The 22,888-nt window shown below is 38.4% G+C and overlaps 2 long non-coding RNA genes across 2 annotated transcripts in view; one reads left to right on the plus strand and one right to left on the minus strand.

The window, feature by feature from the left end:
* The window catches only part of LOC134801195 (uncharacterized), a 234,615-nt gene that overhangs the window by 133,876 nt on the left and 77,851 nt on the right, over positions 1–22,888 (plus strand). The window lies entirely within an intron of this gene.
* Positions 16,391–16,724, minus strand: LOC134801220 (uncharacterized). Its single transcript, XR_010145649.1, has 2 exons — positions 16,478–16,724; positions 16,391–16,442 (listed from the first exon to the last, which is right to left on the minus strand). It is a non-coding gene; the product is annotated as an uncharacterized LOC134801220 (long non-coding RNA).

Below are 22,888 nucleotides of genomic sequence, written 5' to 3' on the forward strand. Positions count from 1 at the left end.
CGTAACTCATGAGGCCCTTGCTCCGCGCTAAATTCAATTTTTAGACAGTTGTTTTCTCGATTTCGGCCACCGTAGCCTATGGAGACTAACACGCAACGCTAAGTGGTTTTCGTAGTCTATGGATGTTGTTATATTAAGGGTGTCACATGCGCGTTTCTGACTTATGAAGCAATTGTTTCTACTATACAACCTAAAATGAATAATTATTTTGAGCTATGGTTTTGTTTCGTCCTCTTGATCGCGGCGAGCTGTGATTGGTCAATTTCATTATAGTTGACTAAACTGTATCGATATGAATATTATAGTTGAGTTGGGAGTCCATACATTAAAAATACCCAATTGCAGTTTGGTATAAGAAATCTTAATTCAAGAATTACAGTCGACGAGTAGAAAAAATACATTGTGACTCTGCATGCTGGGCTATAACCGCAAAAATCGAAGTTAGTCAATTGCGGGCATTTTTCTCCGTCTAATTATGTCTAATGAGAATAAAGGCAGTTTGCGGGTTTCGGTTTTTGCGGTATGCTTCCTGGTTTGCCCGAGCGATGAACTCGTTCGTTCGGTACCAAGATCGGAACAACACAGATTATGTAACCGATACGAACGCCCGTTTCCCTTTGCATCAAAGGCATTCCTGATTGCCGCACGCTTGATTGCACACACGCATAATCTACTGATAACAATCTTCTATAATAACATACGAGTACCTACACAGCGTGAATAACAAGGTATCTTTGGCAGATAAACTTAGGTTATTCTATTTCCTCGTATGTTTATTGATGACTAGCTTTTGCCCGCGATTTCGTCTGCGTGGAATTAGTGACAGCTTTAACTCTTTCAATTCCACCCCCCTTTGCACTCTCTTCAGGGTTGATTTCCGACATAAAAACTATCCTATGTCCTTCCCCGGGACTCAAACTATCTCTGTACCAATTTTTTAAACAAATCGGTTTAGCGGCTTAAAAGCGTGAAGAGGTAACAGACAGATAGACAGACAGACACACTTTCGCCTTTATAATATTAGTATGGATTCTGAGACAAATACTGGGGCCAGACGAAATTGTTTCATCTAATAACAATTTGTTTGTTTCCTCGTATTATTTAATATCTGGGAGACCCAGCTGCTTTGCTCGGAAAACATATAAAAACTCAAAAATGCAAGTTTTCCCAGAGATAAAACCTACCTAGATCGAGTTATCAACCCCGAAAACCCCCATATAGCAAATTTCATCGAAATCGTTAGAGCAGTTTCCGAGATTCCCAAGATTCTGATCCTGAAAAAATATACCTATACATATAAATAAACAAGAATTGCTCGTTTTGAAGGTATTAGATTCAATCTTTATTGCACATCACATGATAGTACAAATGGCGGGCTTAATGCCCATCTCATTCATTAATGGCATTCTCTACCAGTCAACCAATGGGCAATATGTTATCCTTATCTACGGCGCTATAACTTTACTTATCCCAAGCAACTTAGCCACGTACGGTTTTTAGGGTTCCGTACCCAAAGGGTAAAACGGGACCCTATTACTAAGACTCCGCTGTCCGTCCGTCCGTCCGTCCGTCCGCCTGTCACCAGGCTGTGTCTCGTGATCTGTGATAGCTAGACAGCTGAAATTTTCACAGATGATGTATTTCCGTTGCCGCTATAACAACAAATACTAAAAACAGAATAAAATAAAGACTTAAGAGGGGCTCTGGGACTTAAGTACTTGGATGGGTGACCGTTTTTATAGATAATGGTACGGAACCCTTCGTGGGCGAGTCGGACTCGCACTTGGCCAATTTTTTTTTTTTTACGAAAGGTACTGCCATTGCATAGTACACAGTACCTGACAGCAGTAGTAAGTACAGCCTAATTTCTTCAAGGTTTCTACCTAGAATAAATTTGGCTCTATTGGGATTAGTCCAGTTTCTTCGATCGAAAAGCTCGCGCTGTTAACACATTCAACACCAAGAACCCGACTGTCGGGTACACTGTTCGTAGCGACTACGCGCTACATACGACGAAACCGTGGCTACGCGCTACGAGCGTAACCCGTAGCACTTAGTGGTATTGAATGTGTTAATCAAATTTTTGTTTAGGTACAATTTTCATCATTAGGTATTAGTATTTACAAATAATAATCTTGAAGATTTTTTTTTCTGTCATACAATCAATAAACAGTGCTACTATTCAATTATGTATATTTGTGTGTCAAAAGCCAAATTGGTGGTACAGTCAAAACCGGTACCCGTCCCGCCGGGGCGCGATTCGATTACTCGTAATTGTCACGTCGAGTGACGTCCAAGCGAGCCAGAGTAAAGGCATTTCTGTCATTCTTGTAGTTTAGCAAGTATACGCCTCAGACCGGACTAATCCCAATAAGGCCTAGTTTACTCTCTGGGTTGGAAGGTCAGATGGCAGTCGCTTTGGTAAAAACTAGTGCCTACGCCAATTCTTGCGATTGGTTGCCAAGCGGACCCCAGACTCCCATTAGCCGTGGCAAAATGCCGGGACAACGCGAGGAAGATGATGATGACGAATAACGAATGAATTTAGTTACTGTTTTCTTAAATATCACTGCACCCACGATCGAGAATCTCTGTTTCGCCCTATGGTTAACTGGTAGAGAATGCATTAAGGTATTAAGTCCGCCATTTGTACTTATATTTATTGTGCAATAAAGTTTAAATAAATAAATAAATGACGCCTCAGACAAATCTGCAATGATTTATATTATAATATAACAAACCTCGGTTAAACTTCGGGCCCGATTCAGATTTTGAAATAGACATCTATTAGACATCTTTTAGACATCACCAAGATACGATAACGATATGTTTAAGATCTAATTTGACATTTGCGCGATTCTGGAGATACTCTTGAACGATTTCCTCAGATATCTTACGCTATCTAACGTAAAAGTGACATTGGTTGCCCGAATTGCGCTGCAAAAGAGAACTAGTTGATATCTAAACTATAACGTATCTACATTATCAAACTACACAACGGGACTTAATCGCGTATTTAAGTTTTAAGATTTACCTCCGACGTTTCGAGGACGGCGTTGTCCCCGTGGTCTCGGAGTCTTCTCCGAGACCACGGGGACAACGCCGTCCTAAAAATAAATCCTATCTGTCCTATAAATCTTAAAACTTAAATACGCGATAAGGTCCCATTGTGTAGTTTGATAATATGATAATGTTTAATAATCGTGAAAGTTTAAATCAGCGTATAACGTATCTAGAATGGATCTAGTACGTGTCGTCTCTTGTGAATATCTTGAAGTTCGAATACGGCAGTTCGTCTCAATTCTACAAACACAAATGTCAAGATGACAGATAGGGACATACAATTATAATTTATATGGATCTTATTTCCCGTATCATGGGTGCTCTGAAATTTCAGCAAAATAGCACTACATTCACTCAGTAGCTTAGAACTTCTAAACTATAAGCTATAACATAGAGAAAAAAATACTACTACACTAATCTTACTATATTTCACTATGGCTATTACCAATAATCTTTATTTTACCACCAACCATATCAATATCACTAAGCCCCTTTCATGGTTAAGCGTATACTTATATCAAAAATCTCTCAGCAAACTGTAACATATACCAGCAATGGTTAGAGAGTCATAAAGTTTTAGTGCCCTGGAGGACAATTCGAACTATTCAAAATCGGTGTTTAATTTTGTTCATATGATATGAACTTGCCATGTCGTGAAAGCAGATATGAGCGTGAACGGGCTCACACGAGACGACGCCCAGGATCGCGCAAATTGGAGGAAAGCAAGTAGGAAAGCGGACCCTGGCAAAGGCCGGGATAACGCTAGGTAGAAGAAGATATGAACTTGCCACGACTCGTACCGCGTCTCACTCGCACTTTTATAGGGATGTTGACTTGATTGGAAAAACGTAGACCGCTTTTTGGAACTCATTCCTTTACAATACATCAGAAACCAATTAAAAGAGTAGAGTAGAGTAGATCACATTTCCTTGTCTCGCACAGGCAAACCGACAACACACTTGCAAACCTGACCTTCGGGCGCAACATTCCATTTTTATCGCCTGTCACTATGCTCCTCACTTTCGCACCTACATACTTAATTAGTTCGAGACAGGCATGGTGACAAGCGATAAAAATGTGACTTGCGTTTATTTAAATAATTACACAAACTACCCGTTTGACTAATTAAATATGTGTACAAAACGCGAGAGTTTAAAGTGTTATATGAGCGTTCTCGCGCGCGACTTCAAGTATGTACTCGCGCGAGAACGCAACTTATGCTAGCAGGTCTGGTGTTGCAGGTGTCCATGGGTTACGGTAATAGCTTACCACCAGGCAATTTGTCTACTCGTTTGCCTCCTATATCAAGACAAACATATTATATACGCTGAACCCTACGCCGAGTCAGACGACGCTACGGAGCCACGCTGTTACGTCGTCTCCCAAATCCAATGTTTAGTTAATTTCATTTTTATTGTTTTTCTTTGTCTTTTCTTTTATTTTGTAGTTTCACAGTGCCTTGGTTTTATACTGTAATGTAAAATGTTGTGTTATTTAGAGCCGGTTGCACCAAACCGTCTGTCATCGTTACAAGCGTTCACTAAATTTTATTGTATGACCATTTTCATAGTTCTCTGCTAAGTGACGTTGATCAGTCTGTCAAATGCGGTTGGTACAACTGGCCTATATGATCAATAAAAAAATTAATATATAAATCGAGTTGAGATTTTCAAACACCGAATATGCCTAGAGTGTCCATTACTAGTACGTTATTGTGCAGAAAGTGGTTCTGTCTATCACATTGCGATATTGTGACCACCGAGTGTGTATAAAGAGGTCATGTTATTGTTCAAGCCATAATGTTTTATTTTAGAGCTTCGCGTTAAGTAAATAAACTAGATTTCTTTAGTTAAGTAGAAAAGTACTTCAAAAAGTGTTTTTATTACATTTCACTCAAAATTGCGATTTTGCAGTGCGTCGGGGATGTTTGCCGAAGCGCGCGTGGATGGCTTCCAAGCCATAATGCGCAAGAGAGTGGCCTCCCTGATGCGCCGTGTTAGGGACAGCCCCAGCAGCCTTCTGAACACTGTTATAGACAATTTACAGTGTCCAATAGTGCGCAAATGGAACTCTATGCACATGGACCATAGAGGTGCTGTTGGGCAAATTTAGTTAAGTACTTTAAGAATTCGTTTTATTTAATTTAATTTATTGTATTAGCTATTTATATATGTAATGTAACTATTAAAATGTATGGATCTTGTTATCCGAAATAAATATATTAAATAAATAAATAAAACTAAATTGTAAGTTATATGTACATTCAAAGAATTTAATTACCGACCCATTTTGTACCTTGCCACAGTGACAATAGTATGAGGTCTCTAGCGACTTTCATATTGATTGTCACTGTGACAAGGTACGAAATGGGTATAAATTAAATTCTTTGATTGTTCTTGAAAACATGCAAAAATCCTACAAGAATTTGAGTCAGAAAACTTAAAAAAAAAGGTTTACGCTACATTTTTAAGCCAACTGTAATATGACGAGTTTTTTCTACGGAAAGAAGAACCAATCACGTTAAGTTTTTCAATTTTTCCGTCACATAAGATAGGACGAGGAAACTTTCGCTCATCAAAAAGCAGTCAATTTCAGCCCTTTTTTACCCTTTCATATATTACAGACAAATGTTAAACAGCCATTTACAAGCGTTTGAAACTGAAACTCGTCTGTTTGAGGGTAGTTGGCAACAGTCCCTGCGGCACTTTTGACACTGACAGTTCATCATCATAAGCAGAAAGAGATCGCCCTTGAGATGTGTTATATTACTTACACGTATATGTGCAGCCGTAGGTTATTGGTACGAGTTAGGACCAATAAGCTACTTGGAACTTAGTACGGCTCAAGTTCTGTTTTTTAAAGTGGTCCCATCTGGCACAATGTAGTTTTTTTTTTCAAAACATCTTACCTAAGATAGGTAGAGATATTATGAAATAATGTGTCACATTTCAATTCTACAAAGTATATGGACCCGAAAGCGGCCAAAGTTGATTTAGAATTCGGAATGTATCAGTGTAGCGTCACAATAAATCAGCGCTGTTATCTCCGCCCGACATTGTGATCCATCACAGAAATTTGCACTTTTATTGGATTTTTACTGTTGATTCCAATCGCACCATCCCACTAACCCGGGGTTAACCTGTTAAGCCTGCAGTTACCATGGTTACCAGTACACTTTGACATTGTGTTAACGGTTTAACCGGTTAACACTGGGTTTGTGGGATGGTGCAAGTGGCGCTAAGTAAATTTAGCTTAACGCTTTGACAATAAAGGTGTGTTCAGATATTTGTGAGCGCCTCGGCTGCTCCGATGTATCTGATGGCGACTGTAACATGCACAAACAACGTAAACTAATAAGAAACATTGGACTTATCAAATTGTAACTAATATTAATATTATACATGTGAGAGCAATTATATCTGTATGTCTGTCTGTTATGTCTTTACGCTTAAACCGCTGAACCGATTGATAGATGAAATTTGATATTAATAAATTGAGGTCCGGGATAATTATGACATAGGGTAGATTTTATCAATCATCATCATTCCACGCAGACGAAGTCACGGGCAGAAGCTATAGTCTGTATCTTTAGGTATTTAAATAAAAGTAAACAAAATATACCTTCAAATGGCTCCTTAAGCCACCTGAGGGTAGATGAAAACATTACATGATCAAATAGTGTAGGTTAAAGTCAGGTCGTTCTGTAACAGATCCAGGCGGTTTTGTATTCGGTTGGATAACCAATAAATTTTATAACTACCCGAAATTTTACAAATTATTTGTTTACTTTTATTTAAATACCTAAAGATACAGAATAAGTGGATGCTGATAAGCAATAATGTGTCAACCCACATTAATTTTTCAATAAGATGTCAACTCAAAAAATTGACGCTTAAAGTTGACATTTTATTGCAAAACGGATGTGGGATGACTTACTTTTGCTAAACACCATCCAAGTATAGTGTGAAAATAAATATAAACGTGGTTAAATAGTTCTCATCAAATACTTTTATACGGACCTGACGGACATTAATGGAGTGCAACAGAGTCATATCGAGGAGGTGCAGCCCTTAACAAATGAAAGGCGCAACTAAGTGACGTCATTACTGCTAGTGCATTTAGGTCGCGGAGCAACTGGCCAGGGGCAGTAGGACAGCTTTTATAGTCTATATCTTTGGGTATTTAAATAACAGAAAACAAACAATTTGTATATTTTCGGGTAGTTATAACATTGATTGGCTAACCGACCAAATACAAAACCGCCTGGACCAGTCACTGAACGACCTGACTTTAACCTACATTATTTGATCATTTAATGTTTTCATCTGTCCTCAACTGGCAGGAGCCATTTGAGGGTAGATTTTGTTTACTTTTATTTAAACACCTAAAGATGTGTGTAGGTATTTAAAAATATATTTTATTGGTATTAGAACTACGTGTTGTATGTTGGAAAGAGGCCCACTGATTAACAGTCCGCCGGACGGTATCGGCCTGTCAGTTGTTCGGAACTGTCAAAATTTTGTTCCAGCTGACAGGCCGATACCGTCCGGCGGACTGTTAATCAGTGGGCCCCTTTAAAGCTTTACACTTAAGCTATGAACATAGGTCACTTAATTATGTCTGAAAAGTACAAAACAAGTCAATCAAGAGCGGTATTTTGATTTTAAAAATTGTCAGTTTTAAAATTCTTGTGATATGAACTTGACATGACTCGCAGTGCATTGCGCGTGCACCAACCAGTGCAAGCGATAGTTTTATATAAACATTAGGAATTTCATAATCATAGATTTTAAAATCGACGTACCGCTCCTGATTCTTCATATTTCCTTATACATTTTAATAAAAAAAATCATTAGACATTTTCTGACTTATCTGTTAATACCTAATATTCTTTGTACAAATGAACCTACTGTAGAACTTTCTCTCGGTCGTGTACAATTAACCCCAAACTGCCGTCAAAGGCATTACCGCGCGCATTAGTTCTCTCGCACTCGGCGGGAAGTGGGTTAACCGTACATAGTTCTCTGCCTACTTGTAAGTAGGTGACCTAAGACCTAGGTAAAGGGAGGCTTGAATTAGCAATTGTAGAGCTAACTAAAGTTAAGAACATGAACGGGTTGGATTATATTCTTTTTATAGGTATGTGCACGTTCTAATTTGCCTGGGGGTCCATGACCATCATATGTACTCGCAGTTACTTACCTGCAATAATATGTTACACAACGAAGGCCGCAAAAATATCTGACTCGATCTTATTTGTAGAGCCATAAGAGCGTGTCACATATTTTTGCGGCCTTCGAAGAGTAACATATTATTGCAAGTGACTGTAGACATAAATGCAATTAGAATTAGAATTCAATTCTAGAGTAAAATTGATTTTCTTTTGTTTTGTAATTGAACGAAATACTGTCCTAATTGAAACGAGTATACTCGTACATTATTACGGATAGACCTTATATGGACCTTTATATGGATGGATAGAGGGAGGGAGTAAAGAGAATAAAGCTCAAGACTATTTCGAGAAGAAAAAAACAAAAGCACTTCTTGTTCCGACACACTAAACACAATTTCGCTTCAAAGAAAAAAATATCGCCGTAAAAAAAACGGTTTCGAATACTGACAATCCTTTTAGTTGATGACAATGATGACTGTCCCAAAGCTCGGTGGCGCACTTTGTATTTTGGTACGAACATGCAGTATTCTCATTGCTTACAAAAAGGTCTGTTTTCCTAGGATAGCAGTGCCGTCATATGGCGGCCGTCTCCATACAAAATAATACGGTTAAATATGGATGGATGGAGTAGTATTTTGTAATTTTGTATGGAGACGGCCACTATATGACAGCACCGCTATCCTAGGAAACCGGAGCTTTCGCGGAGTTCTACGACTGCCTTTTCACTGAGGCGGAGATGAGCGACGATAGAGAGAGAAATCAATAAATAGCTTTGGTTCTCTTATCCACTTCGGTGGATCACATATCACAATAATTTTTATCGGTTTATTCCCACAACTTCTTCATCTCAGACTATTAATGTTTTTTTTTCCCTCTTAACATAACTTCTTGGTTTTGTATGTAAAATGTATACTCTCTCTAACTAATTTGTAAGGAGCGGCCTTTTCATGTGATTCTTATGCTTCAACAAACCTACTCTGCTAGTGATCACAATAACACAACGGGACAACGCCGAAAAAGCGCTTTCAGGGAACTTTTCAAGTGATAAGTTTGGCCGTGAATGACTGAATGTGTGTGTATTTTTTACGGCGCTGTTTTCGAGCAATCCGATATGTTTTGATGCGTATGTGTTTATGAGATTGTTACTCGTGTTATTTTTGCTGTGGAAGAGGATGGGTTGGGTGGTATTGTTTTACAGTAAATAAAGAAAATGGGACATAGCTTTAGGTGTCAGTAGGTCGAATATATGAACCTAATAGGTGCCAAACATCTAGCAATCAAATGGTAACTTGTCGATAGAACAAAACACTCAACCTTTAACTAACTCATTGCTTTTAACTTATCATAGTATCGCAAAATTTGTAGTAGTTATATATGTACTCTTTATTGTACAAAAAGACCATATTAAAAATGACACAACTAGTAAGAAGTACAAAGGCGAACTTATCTCTTTGAGGAATCTCTTCCAGTTAACCTTTGAGTAAAATTACCGAAGCTCAAAATCTCTCATCTATGGTACTTAAATAACTCGAGTATTTTCGTTTAGGTGTTACTTTAATTTGAATGATGCATTTCGGAGGAAAAATAAAACTATGAATGGGAGAAAAAACCCATATGAAACCAATAAAACATTGGTTTTCATACTTATTTACGTATTACTTGTAGGACTAAACATAGTCGGCAGCTTTCACAGTATTATTTTGATTAAAAGTACTTACCTAAGGCAAAATAGGTTTAGCTTAGGTTTTTACCCATTCTATTTAATAGAAATTGATGCCCCGTCGATGAAACTTAGCGACAATTACCTGTAATAAAAAAAGCTGTGTTAAGTTTAATTCTGAAAAATGTCCACTTAAACAACAATACCATTTCGCGCAACTTTTTCACAAATTCACCATTCAATTTCATTCATATCACCAAATACTTCATATTCGCATAATTGTAAATTTTGAATACTTCCTGTAATATATGCATATTTTTTAACCAGTGCGTAACCGCCATACGATAAATAAATACTAGTATTCATCCTTAAAACTAATTAGTTCTACCTACAACTAAACTTGTAGCAAAAGCATACATTTGAAACGTAACATTTAACCTCCCGTAGCGTCATGCATGAAACGAGGCCCCACTTTTTTATGCTAATGACCTAAAAGGGGGCACCCCCTCCCCCCACGTGAGAAGGTGCGAACATGGCATTTCAGACATATTAAATTTATAACGCCACGTTGGTAGGGGGAAAAGTAGGGCGTGATAAAAATAACATAGTAACAGTCAAGGTCTAAATATGGATACGGAAAGAGGGCCAAAAGCACTTAATAAATTTTCTGTTTTATCTGTCTAGACGATAAGGCTGTGTACACATATTTTTGACGTTATGGCCGTGTATATTTATATATTTCGGGCTTCGATTTTACGGAGAAAGAATAAATACTATGTTGCCTACCGAAGAGAACATCAAATGTTACCACTTACATGCCTACTCATATCATAGTCTTCGTAAAACTTAGCTTTACCTAGCGGATTCATTCTCGCACACCAAGTGAGATTACTTTTTTATTGCACCATAGTGTAATGTCGAGTGTGTAATGCAAGCCAAATTACTAGATCTGAAGGCAAATATTACTTTAAAAATGTCTTGGTATTATATTATCGAAATCGACTATCTTCGAAACGAAATGTATAGTTGTCGAAATAAAATATGCACCGATCTCTCAAACAAATACATAGTACCTTTACCTAAATAGGTACATAAATCGATATAAATTATATTTCGTGAACTATAACAGTTTTTAGTAAAAAAACAGTTTTTATAAACTTTGAAATAATAATTTTTATAAACTTTTTTTCTAGTTGCTTTATAAAAAGGAAAGGGCTTTCCAAAGTATCGGATATGTGACGCCAATTTTTTTTAACACTCAGTAAAATATGAAAAGAGTTTTACAATAAAAAGTCTAGTAGTTATATCGCCGTAGTCCGAATAGGTATTTTACAGTTGGCTACAATTACAATCATAATATTACAGTAAATTACAGAGTTAACTGACCCTCTGCATAGAAATTTGTTTCCAGGGGCTCAGTTATCTCTGCAGCTTACTGTTCTTCTTTTCATTTAAATGTGCATTCTTGTACATAGGTGGGTGATTTAACATGTCGACCTCACCAAACACGGGTGTCTCAAGAAAAATCTATGTTGCTCAACTCAATGAGATTGAAATTATTTGTCTAATGCAACCGAACTTAGACGAAACTATGTTCTAGCCGACTGATCGCCGATTAGTCGGTTATTCGGCCAAATCAACAGTCGCTTGTTTTAATTTTAAAGTTAAACTGTTTCTTTAAGCTTATGTCTCGCAAGCGTTAAGAAGACGCGGCCCCGAATTGGGACTCATTCTCCCCGCTCTAATTCCCGAACAATTATAACCCCTTTACGGCTGGAATTTTATAATTACATTGTTTTATTTCGGGTTAATGGCGGGATGTGTGGTTAATTACGAGCGTGGGCGGCAGATTAGGTTTCTTAGAATTTTGGGGTTTTATTTGATTTGGCCTTTAATGGATGGAGATTAAAAAAAGGTTAAAATTAAATATCGCAACTTAATTTGATATAAAAACCGGCCAAATGCGAGTCGGACTCGCCCACCGAGGGTTCCGTACTTTTTAGCTGTAGCTTGGTAGTCGGCCAGCATTCTGCGCCATAGACCACTACTTACAGGTCTTACCGCGGTTTTATAGACCCTGCCTTTTATTTTTAGAGGCATTCTGGGATCGCAGAGGAGTGCTCGGGTAGTTCAGTGTTGTTTTAATTGATATCTCCGTTGACGTTTGCCGGGACGTCAGTCTTTCCGTGAATTTAAGGTAATGGTAAATGTGTAATTAAATATCCTAAAAGCCAAACCACAATTCCCCGCTCATAATTATTACAACTGTTTTATCGCGAACAATTACGAGCTATGTAATTTAATTCCGGTTTACGGTGGAATGTGGAATTTGATACGTTTGTAAGGCTTGAGGTGAGGGGGGGACCGTGTGTTTTTACTGGGTAGGTGAGGGCACAGAATAAATAATAGGGCTACCGTACAGAAAGGAAACTTCATACAAAACCGAAGTTTGACAGCGGTTCAGGGTCGAATCATGCTGTCCCTTTCTAATATAAGGTTAGTTAGGGTTGTCAAAATTCAAGCATTCAAGCAAGCAAGTTGTGCATCGCAGCCATAATTGTGTGTTTTTAGTTTTAAGATATATTTTGTAATAATATGTATGCTAGTTTTAAGGTATTTATCTATAGGCCAATATTTGCCGGAAAATAAATGTTTTCATTCATTCATTCAAGCCATTATCTTATCTGTGGTCGTGCACGCAAAGGGACGTCAAGTTGTGTCAGCCCTAATAATTGCCCGGAGCACTACTGTGCCAAACGGAGCAGAGTTTGTCCGAAGGGAGGAGTTTCGCACCCCTGGTGAGGGGTTTAATTTTTAATAAAGTTTATCAATATTGCAATTCATTAAAAAACAGTGTTGGGAAAAATATATACCGTGGGAAACACTGACTTCGTCGTTGGTGCCCAAGTTCGCCCAAATAAAATATAAAAACAACAATTATACCAAGAAATATATATCTATTGAATTCAGAATTAAAAGGAGCTGCGTAAAATGAGTTTGAAAGTTAATAAAATCTGAAATAACCTATCTTCGCCACCCGTCCCCAATTTCGCGTAGTCATCATTTTATTATCAAAAAACCCGTCAAGTGCGAGTCGGACTCGCGTTCCAAGGGTTCCGTACATAAGTCCGACTCACGCTTGACTGCACATTTCTAATAGGTTTTCCTGTCATCTATAGGTAAAGTACTATTTTGTGTATTTTTTTCAAAATTTTAGACCCAGTAGTTTCAGATATAAAGGAGGGGGGGGGGGGGGGGGGAATGGTCAGACAGACAGACAGACGCACGAGTGATACTATAAGGGTTCCGTTTTTAAAAATTAAGAAGTCTGCAACGATTTTGATAGCACACGCAGTGCAAATGTTTAAACGTCAAACTTCTATGAAATTACGACGTATAAATGACACTTGCACTGTGTGTGCTATCAAAATCGTTGCAGACTTCTCTTGGTTTAACTCTGTGTACCTATACTAAATGTTATGAAGGGTACATATTATTCTTCTTCTTCTTCCTCGCGTTATCCCGGCATTTTGCCACGGCTCATGGCAGCCTGGGGTCCGCTTGACGACAAATCCCTGGAATTGGCGTGGGCACTAGTTTCTACGAAAGCGACTGTCATCTGACCTTCCAACCCAGAGGGTAAACTAGGCCTTATTGGGATTAGTCCGGTTTCCTCACGATGTTTTCCTTCACCGAAAAGCGACTGGTAAAATATCAAATGATATTTCGTACATAAGTTCCGAAAAACTCATTGGTACGAGTCGGGGTTTGAACCCGCGACCTCCGAATTGAAAGTCGCACGCTCTTATTGCCAACCATTATTTTTAATGTACTCCAACATTGATAACAGTGTTTGTTTATTATATAGAAGTGTCATATATTATAGTCTATACGTAGAGATGTTTACGATGGTAATGCTCGACGGCGCCCGCCGGCGCCCGCCGGCGCGACGCCGGCGTTATTATGGTGGACATGTCCTTGTAACAACTTGTAGCGTTTCTATATTATTATACGTATTTTCGAAGTGAAATTTAAAATGTTTAGTAGGCAGATTAGAAATATTCACACATTACACTATAAAATGGCAGTTTAGCTATATTAATACTTTGTATATTTTGTGTATATATTGACCAGGCCAAAGAGAAAATTAACGTAGTGACGTATCAGGAGCTCAAAACAGTGGCAGATAGAAGAACGGAATGGCGACTACTCCACCGACAAGACCTAGGCTCTTAAGAATAATGATGATGATGATATTTTATGTGTTTGTATTGTATTTATCTTAACACATTCAACACCAAGAACCCGACTGTCGGGTACACTGTTCGTAGCGACTACGCGCTACATACGACGAAACCGTGGCTACGCGCTACGAGCGTAACCCGTAGCACTTAGTGGTATTGAATGTGTTAATACATCTCGGAAACCGCTCTAACGATTTCGATGAAATTTGCTGTATATGTGTCATATAATAGTGTCATCTTTATCTGATATTCCAGGGGTATTCCAAGGTATTCGATTCACTCGGTTACATTATCAAAAGAGTAACTATTACGGCATGAATTGCGTCTAAACCAGTCATTAACTTAAATCGTCGAAATCATTCGTCAAAGCGCAGTGCAAACGAACCCCTATTCAAGGAAGCTTTAGCGATGAATACTCAAAAAGGTGACCTAGCTGTGTTCCTATTCCTGAGATACTTAGTACTTATATAGGCTATTTGAGGTTGTTTCATACTGCACACGATTTTAGGTAGCTACAATTAAAAATAGGATATTTAGCACATTTTTTTCGTGAGTTTCCAATAGCACTCCTAGGCCTGAAATGTATTTTTTTATCACACTTGCTTGGCGATACGGTTCGTAAATCCAAAATTTTGCCCTAGGGCATGTACGTCCAAAATTAGGCAGAAGTAATTTTTTCTCTTTTTTTCCTCGCAATTATGATAAAAAAACATAGTGTGCCACGGGCGGTACAGGAATTACGAACTCCTGTTAATTAAGTCGTCGCCTTTGGCTTCGGGCTTCAATTCAAACTTGATCGTAAATTCTTGATTACTGCCCTTAATACATAATGCACTAAATATAACAAAGAAAACCCAGCGTCATAAAAAGTTAATTTCAAAACAAATCGAATCAAGCTAACAAAAACAGCACCTTTACAATCCAAGGCGTATTAGCCTCAAAATCGTACCTTTACAAGTACTGTCGACGTCAAATATATGTATACATCTTTCGCCTTATCACCACGGCATAAGGTACAAAATGATCTCACTTCTCAACAAAGAACGCAAAGGGATAAAAAGTCATAACCACTCAATCCCCTTTTTGCAGATAACTTTACGAGACCATAAAAAGGACAAAATGGCCGATTGGCCGGTTCGGTGAGTGGCCAATTACTGTCTATGTACTGTTTACTTGGAAGTGACAACCCTAATGTATTGGTATTAGGACTATTAGGGTTGTGAGACGCTTTGAAAAAATCTGTAGTTTCGATGATTTTTTAATTTTATAATTACGAACGTTGATTAACTTTTGAGATTTATATATTTTGCCATAAATGTATATTTATTGCTTAATATATTTTTAGATTTAATAATAGACTCTGTATTCTGTGTGTAACATATTATTACAGGTGACTGTAACATAGTCCACACTATTAATAACTGAAATTTTATGAAGTTTATTGATAAATATAGAATAGAAATTTTAAGCTACTTAGTTTATCTTTATTCTGGTCGTAACATGCGGTTTATGAATACGAGTATTTAAGAAGGTACATCATAAAGAGCTTACAATATTAGGGGCCCGATTCGGATTTTGAAATAGACATCTATTAGATATCTTTTAGACATCACCAAGATACGATAACGATATGTTTAAGGTCTAACCTGTCAAATTTGACATTTGCGTAATTCTGGAGATACTCTTAAACGATTTCCACAGGATATGACTTAGAGATCCAATTCACATCTAATAGATATCTTACTCTATCTAACGTAAAAGTGACATTTGTTGCCCGAATTGCGCTGCAAAAGAGAACTAGTTGATATCTAAACTATAACGAATCTGTTTACAATATTAATAACAAACTTAGAATAAAAAGTAACCTAAAATTAAAACTACCTACAAAACTAAAACTAATACCTAAAAAAAATATAGAACTACCTACAAAACTAAAACTAAACCTAAAAAAAAAAACCTAAAAATATATATCTAGAGAGGGCCCCTGGGGCATAGTGCCAAGAATGCTGGCAGCATTTCCTCGCTGGATCGCAACGCTTATGCGTTGAGCGAGGAAGCTGCCAGCTCTTTTGTCCCCAGAGACCTCAACAAGCCGTTTCGACAAATCTGTAAAGACTCTGAGCTCCCGATCCCCACGGACCGAGGGTCTCGACACCGAAAGGGATAAATTTGTAATTATCGTCGAGACCCCCGTATTTACGCCTTTTGAGGGACTCGGCAGCGTCGGCAGCGGCACCCGCTTTCTTTGTGGTACCGTGAAGGTGAGACGGTGCCAGTGTGTCCACACAGGTCGCGTCCCACACTAACACTCGTCCCATCCTCCACGGAATCAGCGACATACCATCCGGTCTCTTGCCATCGTCCCGGGCCATACCGGTCGGCTCGAGTATCGCTGGCACGTTGACGGTGACAAGAGACCGACGGATAATGTCATTGAGCGCGGCGTGACGTGACAATCGCCCCGCGCTTCGCTGGCAAGACAGACCATGACGCCCCAGCTGGTCCACATCACTCCCACAGTGGCATTTATGCGGTGCACAGATTGGAACCCCCAGGCGCAGCCCAACTGCCACACGGAGGGTGTTTCCATATAGAACTACCTACAAAACTAAAACTAAACCTAAAAAAAAAAAACCTAAAAATCTACAAAAACCTACTTGTTCTAAGAGAAAATGGGCCTTAGTTCAACTGGCGTTTACATCATTATTAACGATATTTAAGTACAAAAGTGACGTTTTTGTTTTAAGAAACGTCACATTTGACACTGACATATCTAATCCATATCATTTCTAGATCTATTAACTGACGTATCTTAAACTTCGAATCGGGCCGTTAATCAATTTATTAGCGCATTCGACAAAAGCTCAAGGTTGCTTCCCTAAAAATTTGTTCACAACCCCAAAGGGCCTACCACGAACCGTTCGAAGCGTTGCCTCTCTGTCCCACGTGTAAATTCGTACGTAAGTGTGACTGGGAGGCATCACGTGGATCGCGGTAGGCCCTCAGTTCACTGAACTTTAAAAACATGGCATTTTTTCTCTAAACGTTCGTCCCAATCCATCAAACGCTTGGGTTTGGGTAAAATGGCGGCCATCTCTAAAACCAAAACGTAACAAAAACCTACTTGTTCTAAGAGAAAATGGGCCTTAGTTCAACTGGCGTTTACATCATTATTAACGATATTTAAGTACAAATGTGACGATGAACAACATAAGCGCCTATTCCACTGAATCCTTCTTTCACAAATATTGTTTTTACCGTTAATATATTAGGTAACATGTTACCGCAGCCGCGAACGTGTCATATGTTAATTTGAATAAATTTATTCAAAAAGTACACAGCGATTAGTCAGCAGGTTACTTTTGGGCGAAATTTATTAAATAACATTAATGTGGCTTTCAGAAGCATCTGTGTGGAAAATTTAGAAGAGTTTTAAGTAAAGTTGGTTTAGTTATTAAGTAAAAGGCTTTATAAAAATATACAAGTGTCTTTCTAGTTGCTTTTGAAACGAAAGCCGCCAGACTCCGATGGCTCGGGCATGTAGTCCGGATGGGAGAAGATCGCGCAGTCTGGACGGCGGTCTTTGGCGTTGGAGGCCAAGATGCACTTCAGGTCGTTGCGCCACAGCAGTAAGGCTTTCTGGTTGAGGCCAGAACAGGTTTAAAAATTATTTAAGATATTATTTATGTCAAATTGCTGTTATGATAGGGATAGATAAAAAATGTTTCCTATAATTAATAAACGTGTCTAAAATAGGATATTGTGTTTCAAAATCAGGAGATCGATTTAAAGGTGAAATTTTAAGACCTCTTAATCATTCCTCAAATGCTTTTCAATGCAAAGTTTTGGTTGAATCGAGCCAAATATACCTACACTCAAATCAATTAAAAATGGGTCACCCCGCACGGACTATTTTAAACAGTATCCCATTTTGAATGCTATGAAGTGTAAATCGCAAAGACGCCAACTAATCCACCGTCTCGAACTATACTTTATTCAGCAACGACCTACTTACGAGTAAGTTGCCGTACTAAAAACAAAGTTACAAAATCGATCACGTTATAAATAGCGACAACCCTACTCCGTGTTAATATTTTATCGCCAGGGCTGCGCCAACGAAATAAAAATAGACGCATAAAAAATTAACGCGCTCCGCTGAACGCGGAAATTTTTTGCATGTTTCGCGGTGAAAATGTCTAAAATTTAAGCAAATATCTGGATGTTTTTTAATATTCAATGTTAAATTTTGGCTTTTGACATTGTTTCCGTAGACAATATTGGTTATGCGTGTCTGAGAGTAAAACGACAAATGTTTTTCTTATTAGTCAATAAGAAAAACATTTGTCTCTTTTATTATGGTTGGTTTTCAGGGTTCCGTAGCCAAAATGGCAAAAAAGAATCCTTCAAGTTTCTTCATGTCCGTCTGTCTATACCTATGTTACTACATGTACATTTACCTACTCGAAAACTACGTGCTATAATGAATATAGCTATTAATTAAGAAGTCAAAATGAAATAAAAAACAATAAAACAAAAAAAACATGTCATAATCCCAATTAAATGGTATTTAACTTTGTAAGGTTGAACGTGTCCAAAATGACCTCATAATTAACTTGCCACAAACCTTGTCTATTGAAATTCAATAGAGAATTTGCAATGTCTGAGATCAGTACAATTTGAATCGAACCTAGTTATCAAAGTTGTCTTCTACAGTTAGTTTTGAAACTTTGATGTTCTGCCAGAAACGAACGCCAATCACCAAGACGATGGTCAAGATCGCATCAAAACCAATTTTAACCGTATTATATTATTAAAATATGAATCAGGCGCGCGGACTCCGAGTGAGTTTCATAATCATCATCTTCCTCGCGTTGTCCGCTTGGCAACTAATCCCAATAATTGGCGTAGGCCCTAGTTTTTACGAAAGCGACTGCCATCTGACCTGCCAACCCAGAGGGTAAACTAGGCCTTATTGAGATTAGTCAGGGTTCCTCACGATGTTTTCCTTCACCGAAAAGCGACTAGTAAATATCAAATGATATTTCGTGGATAAGTTCCGAAAAACTCATTGGTACGAGCCGGGGTTTGAACCCGCGACCTCCGGATTGATAGTCGCACGCTCTTACCGCTAGGCCACCAGCGCTATGGCCGCAGCGCACTACCGAGTTAGTATCAAAATGATATGTAAATTGTATAGCAATAACCGTAACATACTCCGTAACCGTAACCGTAACATAGCTAGGGTTGACGCTAGCTACAAAATTTTGCTCGCTATCCGCATTCAGTTCAAGTTGACTATCTTAAGACGAAACAGGAGCTGAGTTTTAAATATTCTAGGTAAATATACCCGTCTCGCTAACGGAAGCGGCACCTAAAAGTAGTGCGATAAGGACAAGGCGAAAAATCCTGCGTAAAAATCTCAAAAATCGAGGTTTCGTACTCCTCTGTTTCCTCCTCCAAAACTTAACCAATCGTAACCAAATTTGGAAATCCAAATGATTATGAAATTATCTGTGTCGGACCGTTTTGCTTTTTTGGCTAATTGATATCAGTTTTGAATGCCACGCCTCTCATTGCGGCATAGTCAATTAGGCCATTTTGGCCATTTTTGAAGGGCTCTAGCGCCTTAAAAAACAAAAATATCAAAAAAAGCAAAACGGTCCGACACAGATATTGACAATATTAATCTGTGTTGAAAAAACCATTGCCATAGCTTCAAAAACCACGGAGGAAAACGAGGAGTGCGTTTGTATGGAGAAATGACCACTCCCGTTGGCTCTTAAGAATTCGCGCGTTTAAAAGACTTCCTCTGTTTTTGATCTTGCCTTGCAACTTCCTAACAATAGTTTTTCTTAAACTTCGCTTTGTAATACTTAAAAGAAGCAAAGCTTGAATGTTTCCTTTGAAATTAAGCTCGTATTGCAAGTTTTACAAGCTATAAGTTTTGTTAACTTTTGAAAACTTCGAGTTCCCCGTTTAAAGTGTAAAATTTTGAAAAGCCATTGCTTATATTAATAATTTTAAACATACATAGCAGAACTGTCGTAACAAGTAAAAATAACGAATAAATCTGGCTGTGGGATGAGGTTCCTGCCCTACCGAGGTTTTCTCGGCGGGCTACAGTATGGGGATCTTCAAAAAACCGGTCAAGTGCGATTCGGATTCGCGTTCCAAGGCCCAAGGGTTCCGTACATTACTCAATTTTTAACAATGTATTTTTTATGTGGAACGTGAACAGACAGACAGACGCACGAGTGATCCTATAAGGGTTCCGCTTTTCCCTTTTGAGGTACGGAACCCTACAGCTTTTTAAAGGGTATAGATACGGTGACTGCTTACTGTCAGGCGGGCCGTATGCTTGTTTGCCAACGACGTGGTATAAAAAATCTGTGATTTCATTTTTCTATGACACTCCGATCATTTGCAATGGAGGTTCTAATGGTTACCTTTAATTATAGTACTGCAATAAATATCACTATTACCGCCCGTGGGACCGCTAAATAAATCCCTAACTTAGATAAGGCGATAATTACCTCCTATTGTCAAGGCTCATGTAGACGGTGCGAGAACTCGTATGCGAGTTTCATTACATTGCGGTGTTTGATTGGTCGGCTGATTGGATGTAACCTCAATAGTCTGCAATGTAACTAAATTCGCATGCGAGTTCGCGCGCCGTCTAAATGAGCCCTTAATGCCGGAACAAGCTTCGCAGATCACGGTAGTATAACGGAGTGCTGGCACAGAATAATTAATAATAGTATTAGGTATAGAAGGTTCACTATCTATCAAAACGCTTCTATTACGACAGATATGACCGCAAGGTGGCGTGAGCAGGCGTCCGTTCCGTAGCAGGGCGACTACCCGGTCGGATGTGTGTAGATAAAGCAGTGTAACAGGCCTATTCGGCTTTCGAGATAATCACAAGATCTAGAGACGATTTAGAGATCAATTAGATCTACATTAGATAGGTATCGACTAGATGTGATTTGGATATCTAAGTCATAACTTGTCGAAATCGTTCAAGAGGACCTCCAGAATCGCGGAAACGTCAAATTTGACATATCTATCTTACAAATATCTTTAAATTATCCATATCGTAACTTGTTGAAATCTAGTAGAAATCTAATTCATTTTCCGAATCGAGCCGTAAGTGTGTAACTCTACATAAATACGCATTAAAACACTCGTGTGATATTTTTTACGCTGAAACTGGGTTCTGCACGAATAAATACTTTTAACTCATGTCATAAATAACAAATTTATACCAAAAGTAGCCAAGGTCTCAAAAGGAGCGATTGATAAAAAGCATCACCCCGTGAGAGCCTGAACAGGACTTCCGGTCGGTGGCCATAAATTTGCCGCAAAAGCCTCCCTGCGGCGCTCTCGGCACGTCCTGTATATGGTATACGTGTATACATGGGGATAATTTTGGTTGCTCGCTCAACAAGGGCATAGGGAATAAAAGAACGAGTATTTGTACTATCGGGGCGATTCGGGAAATGAATTAGAGATTCACTATATATGAAATAGTAAAGATATGTGACGTTCCACGGCAAAAGGTACCTTATCTCTAATTCATTTCCCGAATCGCGCCGCATAATTATATTCCTTTTAACTCACATTTATAGACGGGTCTATGGTGAATTTATTTTAACCTTTGTAAGTTAATATGTGTTTTAAACGATTTCTTTTATTAAGTAGCTTTTCAACCTCGGTTTCAACAGGCTAAGCGAACAATAAATAACGATTACAATTTGTGGTCTGACTAAACTTTATTGCAGTAAATAATTTACATTTCTTTTGGTGAATCATACGGCCTGATTTGAACTTTAATATACGTCAAAATTTGTGTATCGGATATGTCAGTGTCAATAGTGACTTTTCAACCATATCGTATCTATAGAGCTATTTTTTTACGTATATCAAAGACATATGTAACTTCGTATAAGACGAATAAAGTCTAAGGAAAAAACGTGCCTCGGAATTGAAGCAAAAGTCATTCTCGAATAGATGGCGCACACACCTTTAGCCTATCCTCGGCTAGATGGCGTGACGACACCGTTTCATATTTAACAATTTTAACACATAGATATCAGTGAATGAACATGGATCAAAATGATATAAAAATAATAAAATCATTTATCCATATATATACATGTTTTGATAACTCTATACGTTTTCATTTTGAGTTTTAGTCGTGTGTCGATAGATGGCAGTAAATTTACAGTGACTACAAAATTTACAATGACAGGACCCCTCTATACTATCTATTCTTTTTGCGTATATTAATGTGGAGTGGGCGGGGCACATTGCAAGTAGAACCGATGGCCATTGGGGTGGAAAGGTTCTTGAGTGGCGACCACGTATCGGAAGGCGCAGCGTGGGTAGACCTCATACAAGGTGGACTGACGACCTGGTAAAGGTCGCGGGAGTCCGCTGGATGCGGGTGGCGCAAGATCGGTCATTGTGGCACTCTTTGGGGGAGGCCTATGTCCAGCAGTGGACGTCCTCTGGCTGATATGATGATGATGATGATAGTGATTAATGTTCTAATTAGGCCGATAGACTTAGCCATCAATTTCTGTTTTAATTTTCACATAAAACACCTGTTTATAGAAATCAAAGTTGTTTTCCGGTCTCTTAACATGTCGATGGTCCTGGGTTCGAATCCCGGTAATGAGCACATATATAATATATGTTCCTGAGCCATGGATGTTTCCTATGTATTTAAGTATTTGTATATTATAT

This window comes from Cydia splendana, chromosome 21, assembly GCF_910591565.1.
Source record: "Cydia splendana chromosome 21, ilCydSple1.2, whole genome shotgun sequence".
NCBI lineage: Eukaryota > Metazoa > Arthropoda > Insecta > Lepidoptera > Tortricidae > Cydia > Cydia splendana.